Below are 11,659 nucleotides of genomic sequence, written 5' to 3' on the forward strand. Positions count from 1 at the left end.
TTTTTATACATATGTATTTACTTTATCACAGTCTCCATCATTTTCCAAACAACATACACCATAGGCACACACAAACAGACACACACACAAACAGACACACACACAGACACACACACACACACTGAGAGAGAGAGAGAGAGAGAGAGAGAGAGAGAGAGAGAGAGAGAAGAGAAGAGATAGCCAAAATTTTCAACAAGATATGGATTGGAAAGGTCAAATTCACACATATCACATACATATATCTCTGATGAGTAATTCATGTCAAAATAACCTACGTGATGAGAAACTTGGAAATTAAAGTAGTTGTTTTCTCCATACTGCCTCTGTGTCTTGCCCATGCTTCATAAGCCAGATTCACCAGAGTAATTATAATAGGCTCTATGTATAGTGTGGTGAGAATTAGTCACTTAAAAGGGAATTCCTCTATTTATTATCAGTGTAATGTAATCAATATGGAAAAAAAGTAACAATGTTTTCATTCATTGTATCATTCTGAAATTGAAATAGAATGCTATCACAGTGTCTACTTTATCATTCCGCGTGTAAAGAAGTCAGGTCACGGGGATTAAGAACTCAGCATATTGTCAAGAACATGATATAGCTGTCTCCTTAGAGGTCTGCCAGAGACTGACACATTCAGAGGACAATGCTCACAGCTAACCACTGATATGATCAAGGGTTTCCTAATGGAGAAATTAGAGAGAAGACTGAAGGAGCAGAAAGGGTTTGTGACCCCAGAAGGAAAGCAACAATACCAAACAACCAGAGCCCCCAGGGTCTAAACCACCAGCCTGGCAGCACATAGGGAGGGACCCATGACTCCATCAGTATATGTAGGAGAGGATGGTCTTGTCAGGCATAGGCGGGAGAGAAGATTCTTGGTCCCATAAAAAAATAAACACAGAGTGGGGGGGGAATGTGATGGTGGGGAGGGGGTATTGGGGGCGGCGGGTAGGTGAGGGCATAACCTCATAGAAGCATGAGGAGGGGGGATGGGATAGGAGGTTTCTGAGTGGTGGGAGGAAGTGAGGTAAGGGGATAAAATCTGAAATGTTAATATAATACCCAATTTTTTAAAAAAAGATGAAAAAAGGGAAAAAAGGAAAAAAGAAAAAAGAAAAAAAAAGAAAGAAAAAGAAAAGAAAAAAGGAGAATTAATAACACAAATGGAAGGATTTAGAAATTTAGGATGCAGTTCATGTTAATGGAAACAGCATCATAGAAACAGGAAAATCACACCCTCATAGAAGCACAAGGAGGGGGGATGGGACAAGGGGTTCCTGGGTGGTGGGGGGAATTGGATAAGGGGATAAAATTTGAAATGTAAATATTATAACCAATTTGAAAAAAAAAAGAACTCAGCATATTTGATCTACCCCAAATTGGAGAAGATTTGAACAGACGCGTCTTTCACATAGAAACAAAGACTTGAACAGAACTTTATCTGGTATCAGAGCTTGTGCCTTAAGAGTGGAAGCTAGTCATGCTAGTCTCTGCTTTATTTTCAGGTACTGGAACCGAGTGTCTGCTGCTTTTAGCACTTGCATAACTAGCTTTGTAATGCATCATTGGTCTTGTATCTTCATTTTCTTGAGAGAGGCACAGCAGAAAACTTTTCCTGGACTCCTGGCTGGTTCTTGATGCTCCCGCTGATGCATGCCAATACTGCAGAGTCCTGGCTATTTCTGGTGGATTGTGCTACCACTGCTGAACATGATTGGTATCCTAACACTATTGAAGTCGACTGCTGGTATCCTGACAAATGGATATTGGTATCACTGCAAAAACTACTTCTAAACAGTTCTACATCCTCTTGCCTATTTACCATCTTTTCTCCATTACCTCTTGATGGTGGGCTAGAAGGGGGTCAAAGCAATTGAGAACTTTTATTAAATGTAGGTTTTGTAAAACTAATCCTACATGGTATTATATTTGTACTCTCAAAACAAGGAACAATAGAAATATGTAAAGTGGTTCAACCTGTAAATGTACACGTTGTCAAGACTGACAAACTAGGTTGAACCCCTAGAACGTTCAAAATGGAAGGAGAGAATAGAGTTTCACAAATTGACCTCGGACTCCTCATGTTCATTCTGGCTTAACCCTGTCTCCTACCCTTCTACTCAAAAATAAAACATAAAATTTTTTGAAAAAAGAAAATGGAGCAAGATAAAATTAAAAATCACATATAAGCAGAAGACAAATAAGACATCTCATGAGTGGGATTTTCTGCAGGGGTGAGGTAGAATCCTGTGAGATACTCTGCAGGGGTGGCGAAGGATTCTGAACCTAGGCAGTGTGATGATTTTATTCAATGTTTTACATATTCTACATGGGTTTTCTCTGTACCAGATGTTCTATATAATATACATGTAGTACATTATTTAATTACCTTTTTCTTCAAACAAAACAATTTTATGTTTGCTATACTACTTAAAGGATTCTAAGTAGCCATATATTTCACTGTTAGTAGAAATTCTTTAGAAAAAATATAAAAAAATTCTCTACACATAAGGGGTGTGACCTGTTTCATTGTTTGTTTGTTTATTTGTTTGTTTACTTATGCCTTGTGGTGCTAAAAATCAAACTCGGGAACTCCCATAGCAGGTTGCTCTCCCATTAAGTTATATCCCAGTCCAATAATCATTCACTAAAAGACGAGAAACTGTCTCCTTTTCCTCTCACCTAGGCAGAACTCACTGGTTATGTGACATATCCATGCTTAATAGTTAACTACTGCTGAGCTCTGATTTTTAACTTCCAATTGACAACATAAAATGAATACTGTAAATCATATCATGCTGTATGATGAAAATATAGAACACAGGATAAATTAACTGCTTAGCAGACAACTATTTGGATGCCCAATTACCATTACTTCTCCAGAATCAGCTAAGAGAAGACACTGCACCAGAAATCCAACTTCATTTTCCATTTGGCATGAAGGATCTAGATTTCCTTCAGTCTTGGCTTTTGTACTAACTAACCTAGTCTAACTGTGTTATAATATTCTCATGAGCAGATTCTGGGTTCTCCTTTTCTCTACTTCTGAGTCAAGTAAGCGTGTCTGCCAACTTTTATGTATACTTTTAATGCTGAGGTATCCCAAATATGCCCTCATGCATTTTAGCCTATAATATTACATTCTTCACTTTGACACAATATAGAATCATTTCACTAGAGGATTACCTAGGTTATGTTAGCCTTGGGCATGACTCTGGGCATCATCAATTATGTTAAGTGAAGTAGGAGGTTTTATCCTGAATGTGAGTGGCATCTATTAGCAGTGAAAGCAAAGAAAGCTTATACTTTTGCCTACTTGTTTTAGCTTGCCTGTCTGTCACCAGTGACTGTACATGCTACCACTCTTGCTGACATCAGAACTGCACTTTCTTTAGACTTTCTTTAAACTGGTATGTGCTGAAGACCATGTTGCCTGTAGGAATTCTCCAGGCCCTTGCCACCATATTGGAACTGCCAAGGAATCCAGCTTTGTGAATTGAGGAAATACCATATTTTCAGCCTCTCTCATGTGAGATACATTATTGAGCTACCCAGACTGTCTCAACTAAGCAATCTAATAAATCTTCTCTTGTTATAAGTTACAAGTTCATACTATCAGGTCTATTCCTCTTGACTGGGTTGCAACCAATTTGGCTGTCACATGCCGGATAATTACATGATGATTCCTAACATTATCAGAGGTACAGTTAAGAAGTAGCAATGAAATAATTTTTGGTTGGAGGTTACCACATAAGGAACTGTATTAAAGTGTTGCAGCATTAGAAAGTTGGGAACTCCTGATCCAATGAAATCTGAATAACAAGCTAAGTCAAAAACCATCAGTTCCACATTGTCCATAGGTTCATTACAGCTGACAAAGAAGGAACTCTTTGTCTACATTTGATGTTTTATAGTCACCAAAGACACATAGTATGTAAGGAGCAAAACTTATGATAATGTACACTCCATACTCATTCGTCAGTATCTCTTCTGAACATTCAGCATTGGTAAACATCACCAGTAGTATCACACTCAAACAAGCTAAAACATTGATTCAGTGTCTAGCTATTATCCCTCACTCTGTTTCATTTCCAAGTAACACGATAATATGCAATTCCATTTACCTCTCCACTTCCTTCTACATTTATTATTCTATACTATTTTTGCATTCTGGTACAAACCATCATATTTCCTCAACATGGAACAACAAAACATACTTAAGGTAAAACTGAACACCCATTGTTGTCCATCCACATTCTTTACAGACAGCATTTGGAATGCCCTTTTCCTCTTTAAAATGAGTAAACTGGCTGAAACATTTTGTCTATGTTCAGAGTCTTCAACAGCTACCCTGAAGTCTTATTAAGATGTTTTTATCTGACAGGGAATGGCTTATGACCTTTGCTACCTGGATTCATCTCAGACCTGCATTTCTTAGCAGATAATTTCTTGCTACCCTTCACCAGTGCAGTAATTCTCATCAACCACATCTCAACTCAGTCCACCTTTGAAAAGATTGTAAATACTCAAGATTTAAAATCTATGTGGCATTCCCTGTCATGTGATCTCATGGTACTTGTGTTTTGAGCACATGTTCCTTAAAGATGCTTAGTATGTATGCAGGTTACACTTAGTACTATTTCTCACATTCTCAGCAAACTATTTATACATTTATTTATCTTGAGGCAGAGTCTTAACATGTAACTCTTGCTGGAGTGGAACTTATAGAGATCCACCTGCTTGTGCCACATGACTCAGTTCTCAGTAAGTTCTATTAATATAGCAAAATATTTCTTTTGATAGAAATTTTTATTAGTATTTGAGAAGAGTTAGTATTTGTTCAGTAATTATTCTGAATTAATATATTCCCTGATATAATACTTGCAAACAAATCAATACTCTGTTCATATCCCTCATATTAGTGACTCTAATGCCAGCCTCTTCATCATGCTTTGCAGAAGCCTCAGGTCTTCATCTTGTGCATAATTAACCACTGCACACTCCACATTTCTACTAGTGTTATTACTGCTTGTTGGAACCAATCTTAACTATTTGGAGAAGAGAAAGATAATCATTAGTAGCTGGGATTAAACTTACAAATGAATTCATCCACATTTTTATGGTATTTATTTAGGCATATCCTCCATTTAATTTTCACTGTGATGCACTCTTTTTTGTGTGTTGCTATCTCTATTGTACATGAAACACATATGTACATTTTTATGATTGTAAAATACATGCAGATACATAAAACAATATTCACATACACATACATGTATCAAGTGGAAGAATATAAAGAATGATGAAAGATAGTCTGAGGAAGAAAAGATATTAGATTCAGACAGTTTTGTTTTATAATAGAAGAGAATAGATTCTAGGCCCAATGTAGATAAAGACAAAAGATAAGGTTTAATTGAAGGTATACTTTTTACAACCTACTTCAATAAGGGTTTAACCTCTCCTCTAGCTCACCTCCCACCCTCCAAGTGGTAGTAAAAAAGTAAGGTTATTGGGATATTGGGGAAATAAACATGTTTAGAAATAGTTCTTTGGGGTGATTCCAATCTTCATTATTCTCAGTCCTGTCCACTAGTAAACACAAAACAGAAATTATCAGTTGTAGTCTGGTCTTCTCAGCAGACACCAAATATGAATCAGCAAGGGCAGTTCAATTCAGAAGAAATCATGAGGATAGACAATTCACTGAAGTCTGCAGAAGCTGCAGCAATCTTATAAGAAGTTCTTTGATTTTCTCTCTATGAAGTCACCACAAGTGAAGCTCAGCAATGCTATGTAATATGAACCAAAACATGCATGTCAACAGTGAACACTAGTATGACAGAGCAAAACAAACCAATGTTATAGCTCCCACTGTCTGTGGGATCATACTTTTTTCTTTCTAAACGTCATGTGTCCTCCACAATTTTTCTATAGTAAACACCCTTTTACTTGTGACTGCTGATACAAAATGTTTCTTCACATGTCTGCTTTAGCAAAACATTCTTTCACCGGTCTGTCCCAGAAACATATCATTATAGCCAGAGCCTCCAAAGAAACCAGAAATTTCAACTTTAGTTAATCAAATTAAAATAGAGGCATTTTCAGCTTATTATTTCACAACTTTACTATGTTTTTCTTTATATTATTTAGGTGTTGCCTTCCATACATAACAAATCTCAAAGTACTTCTTAAGTAAATTATTCCTTTTGATAGTATTCTTACACTTACTATAAAAACATATAGTTTTGTTTTCTTTAAATTAATTGATTTATTCATTTTATATCCCAATATCATTCCCTATCTCCTCATAGTACAACCTCACAGAGATCCTCACATTTCCCCCTCCTCTTCTCCTCTGAAAATAAGGAGCCCACTCTGCATCATGTAGTTTTCCTCCATCCCTCCCCAGCATACCAAGTCACTGCAGAACTAAGCTCAACCTCTCTCTCAACTAGGGCTATATATGTGCAGGTGATCTATGTCCAGCCTCTGTTAGCTCTTTGGTTAGTGGTTCAGTCTCTGGAAGCCCCCAAGGGTCCAGGTTTGTGGAGTCTCTCTCTTCTTCAGGTTGCTCAGTCCTTCCCCCAACTCTTTTAAGAAAGACTCTGAGCTCTACCTAGTGTTTGGCTTTGAATCTCTATATGTGTTTCCATTGGCTGCTGGCTGGAGCCTCTCAGAGGACAGTTATGCCAGGCTCCTCTCTGCAAGCACAACATAGTATCATTAAGAGTGTTAAGTATTGCTTCATGCTCATGGAGTATTCAGTGTTGGTGAGTCATTGGTTGGCTATTTCCTCCATCCCTGTACTTTGTGTACAACTATCTTTAAGTACATCATATTTAGAGTCGAAGGCTTTGTGGGAGGCTTGCTGTCCTTATCCCTCCTCTGGGAGTTCTGTCTGGCTACAGGAATTTGCCTCCTCAGGATCTATATCCTCCACTGCTAGAAATCTCATCCAGAGTAGCCCTCATAGCACCCTGGGTTTTCACATCTGTCTGAGGTCTGTGGTATGTCCTAGAGATGGCCTCCACTGGCCCCACAGATTTCTATTCTATCTAATCTACTCTCCCTACATCAGATTCCCCCTGGCTGTCTTCTATTTCTCCCTACCACTCAGTTCTTTCCCTCTATACACCTTCAATATCTATTTTATTTCTCTTTCTGGAAATGATTCAAGCATCCTCCCTTGGACCCTCCTTGTCATTTGGATTCCTTGGGTCTATCGATTATTACATGTTTACTCTGTACTTTATGGCTAACATCAATTTATAAATAAGTACATATGATACATGTCCCTTGAGTCTGGGTTACATCCTTCAGGATATTTTCTAATTCCATCAATTTGTCTGCAAAAGTTATGATGTACTTGTTTATTAATAGCTGAGTAGTATTCCACTGTATAATGAACCACATTTTCTTTATCCATTTATCAGCGGAGACACAGCTAAGCTGTTTTCAGTTTATGGTTATTATGAATAAAGTAGCTGTGACATAGATGAGCAAGTTTCCTCGTAGGGCCATTCAAAATTCTTTTGTTGAGAACTCTCTGTTTAGCTCTGTACCATATATATATATATATATATATATATATATATATATATATATATCTGTCAGATGTAGGGTTAGTGAATATTTTTTTCAATCTGTAGGTTGTTCGTTTGTCCTACTAGCAGTGTCCTTTGCCATACAGAAGCCTTTTGTTTTATGATGTCCCATTTATCAATTGTTGATCTTACAGCCAGAGACACTGATGTTCTGTTCAGGAAATTGTCTCCTGTACCAATGTATTCAAAGTTATTCCTCACTTTCTATTTTTGTTTTGTTGTTGTTGTTTGATTAAGTGTATTTTGGTTTTACATTAAAGTCTTTGATTTATTTGAACTTGAGTTTTGTGTAGTGTGATTAAATATCTGCATTCTTCTACATGCAAGGCATTCAGTTAGAACATTCTGTGTGGAACCATTAGTTAAAGATGCTCTCTATTTTTCATTGTATGGTGGTGGCTTCTTTGACAAAAATCATGTCCATTGGTATGTGGGTTTATTTTTGGATCTTTAATTATTTATTGATCAACTTCTGTGTTTCTATATGAATACCACACAGATTTTGTTACTGATTTTCTGTAGTAGAGTTTGAAGCCAGGGGTGGTGATAGCTCCAAATGTAATTTTATTATACAGGATTATTTTATGTAGCCTGAGGTTTATGTTGCTCTGTATGAAGATAAGACTTGTTCTTTCAGGTTCTGGAAGAATTGTGTGGAAATTTTGATGGGAATTGCATTGAATCTGTAGATTGGTTTTGGTAAGATTAGCATTTTCACTACGTTGATCTTACTGATCCATGAACATGGGAGATCCTTCCACACTATGAGATCTTCTTCAGTTTATTTCTTCAGAGACTTTAAATTCTTGTCATACAGGTCTTTTCCTTGCTTGTTTAAAGTTACATCAATATATTTTATAGTATTTGTTGCTATTTTGCAGGGTGTTATCTCCCTAACTTCTTTGATAGACAATTTATTATTTCTATAAATGAAGGATACAAATTTCTTTAAGTAAATTTTATATCCCACCACTTTCCTGAAAGTGTTTGTTAACTATAGCAGTTCTCAGGCAGAATTTTTAAAGTCATTTATCTATATCATGTGTGGATAGAAATACTTTAACTTTTCCCTTTCCAATTTGTATACCCTTGGTCTCACATAGTAGTCTTATTGCTCTAGCTAGATCTTTAGGTACCATACTGAATAGATAGGGAAGTAGTGCACTGCATTGTTTTGTCCTTGATTTTAGTAGACTTGCTTTAAATTTCTCTCCATTTTAATTTGATGTTGGCTATTGGCTTGCTGTATATTGCCTTTATTGTGCTTATGTATATATGCCTTATATCTCTGATCACTCCAAGTCTTTTATCATGAAGACGTGTATTTTGTCAAAGACTTTTTCAGCATCTAATGAGATGAATCTGTGCTTTTTCTTTCAGTTTGTGTAATTGGTAGTTTACATTGATTGATTTTTTTGAATATTGGATCATCCCAGTATCCCTGGGATGAAATATACTTTATTATGGTGTCTTTGATGTGTTCTTGGATTCAATTATTCAATATTTTTCATCAATTTTGGTAACTGAAATTGGTTATGAATGTTCTTTCTCCTTTTGAGTCTTTGTGTGGTTTAGGTATAAGGATGACTAGGGCTTCATAGAATGAGTTGGCGATACTACTTCTGTTTCTATTTTGTGGAATATTTTGAGGAGTATTAGCTTTTCTTTGAAAGTCTGGTGGAATTCTTCACTAAAACCATCTAGTCCTAGGCTTTTTATTGGTTGGGAGATATTAATGACTGCTTATAATTTCTTATAGGTTTTGGGACTGTTAATACTTTACCTGATCATGATTTAACTGTGGTAATTGGTAGCTGTCTAGAAACTCTTCCATTTCATTTAGATTTTTAAATTGTGTGGGAGTACAGACTTTTGAAGTAAGACCAAATATTCTTTCAATTTCTTCCATGTCCATTATTATGCTTCTGTTTTCATTTCTAATTTTGTTAGTTTGTGTGGTGTCTCTCTGCCTTTAAGTTTGTTTGGCTAACATTTTGTTTATTTTGTTGATTTTCTGAAACAAGTAGCTCTTGGGTTTTTTTTTATTATTTGTATTGTTCTTTTTGTTTCTAATTGACTAATTTCAGCCATGAATTTGATTATTTTCTGCCATCCCCTCTTCTTTGGTGTGTTTACTTCTTTTATTTTTCTAGAGCTTTCATGTATAATTTTAAAGCGTTAGTATGATATCTCTCCAGTTTCTTTATGAAGGTACTTAGTACTATGAACTTTCCACTTAGCACTGCTTTCTTAGTGTCCAATAAATTTGTGTACATTGTGCCTTCATTTTCATTAAATTCTAGAAAGTCTTTAACTTCTTTCATTACTTTCTTAACTGACCAAGTGATCATTGATTAGAGAGTTATTCTGTTTCCTTGAGTTTGTAGGCTTTCTGTTTTTCTGTTTTTGAAGTTTAGCTTTAATCTATGGTGATTTGATAAGATGGTGTTACCTCAATCATCTTGTGTCTGTTGAAGCTTGCTTTGTGACTGATTATGTTGTCAACTTTTGAAAGGTTTTCATGAAGTTGAGAAGAAGGTATATATTTTCCATTTGGATGAAATATTTTATTAGATGTGATAGGTCCATTTGAATTATCATCTGTGTTAGTTCCATTACTTCCATGTTTACTTTCTTTCCTAATTTTTAATGACCTGTCAATATTTGAGAGTAGAGTCTCCCAGTACTAATATGTGAGTTTTAATACATAATTTAAATTTCATTAATATTTACTTGGTGACTGTGGGTTTCCCCTGTATTTGAAGCATAAAAGCTCAGAACTGGAAAGTCTGTTTGGTGGATTTTTCCTTTACTGAGTATGAGGTGCCCTTCCCCAAGTTATTATTATTATTATTATTATTATTATTATTATTATTATTATTATTATTTGGTTTTGGTTTAAAGTTTATTTTAGTCTTTATTAGAATGGCAACCAAAGCTTGTTCTTTAGGTCCATTTTTTTTTTTTTTTGGCTAAGATTTTGCCAGCCTTTATTCTGAGGTAATGTGTATCTTTTATATTGAATTGTGTTTCTTGCACATAGAAGTTTGATGGATTCTATTTATGCTTCTGTTCTGTTAGCCTGTGTCTTGATGTTAAGAGATATTAATGAGCAATGATTGTCAATTCCTGTTATTTTGATGTTGGTGGTGGTATTGCGTGAGTGTATGTGTGATTCTCTGATTTGAATGATAAAATTATATATTTCAAGAATTTTCTTGTAGTTAGTCTCATTGGGTTGGAGTTTTTCTTCTACTATCCTCTGTAGAGCTGGGTTGGTTGAAAGATATTGTTTAAGTTTGATTTCGTCATTTAATATCTTGGTTTCTCCATCTATTGTTTAAAGTTTTGCTTGGTGTTGGAATCAGGGCTATAATTAGGGTCTTCAAAACTTCTACCCAGGACCTTCAAACTTTTAGAGTCTCTGTTGAGATAGGGCTTCCTTTATGTGTTACTTGGACATTTTCCCTTGCAACTCTTACTATTCTTTCATTTTGTACATTTGTTTTTTTGATTATGATGTGATGAGAGTACTTTCTTTTTCTGTGCCAATCTATTTGGAGTTCTTTAAGCTTCTTGTATATTTATAGGCATCTCTCTCTTTAGGTTAGAGAAGTTTCCTTCTGTGATTGTGTTAGAGATGTTTTCTGGGCTTTTGGGCCAGGAATCTTCTACTTCTATTCCCAGTACTCTTAGGTTTGGTCTTTTCATGGTGTGCCAAATTTCTTGGGGGTTTTGTGTCAAGAACTTTTCGTATTTTTGCATTTTATTTGACTCTTGGTTGATTTCTTTCATCATATCTTCTATGCCTTAGACTCTCCCTTCCATCTCTTATATTCTGTTTGTGACACTTATGTCTGTAATTCCTGCTCTCTTTCACAGGTTCCCATCTCCAGAATTACTTCATTTTCTATTTTATTTATTGATTCTATTTCCATTTTCAGTTCCTAGACAGATTTATTCATACAATTCACCTGGCTGACAGTATTTTCCTATATTTCTTTATATTTATTCATTCCTTCTTTAAAGACTTCTACCTGTTTGAGTGTATT

The sequence above is a fragment of the Arvicanthis niloticus genome, chromosome 7 (genome assembly GCF_011762505.2).
Source record: "Arvicanthis niloticus isolate mArvNil1 chromosome 7, mArvNil1.pat.X, whole genome shotgun sequence".
Classification (NCBI taxonomy): domain Eukaryota; kingdom Metazoa; phylum Chordata; class Mammalia; order Rodentia; family Muridae; genus Arvicanthis; species Arvicanthis niloticus.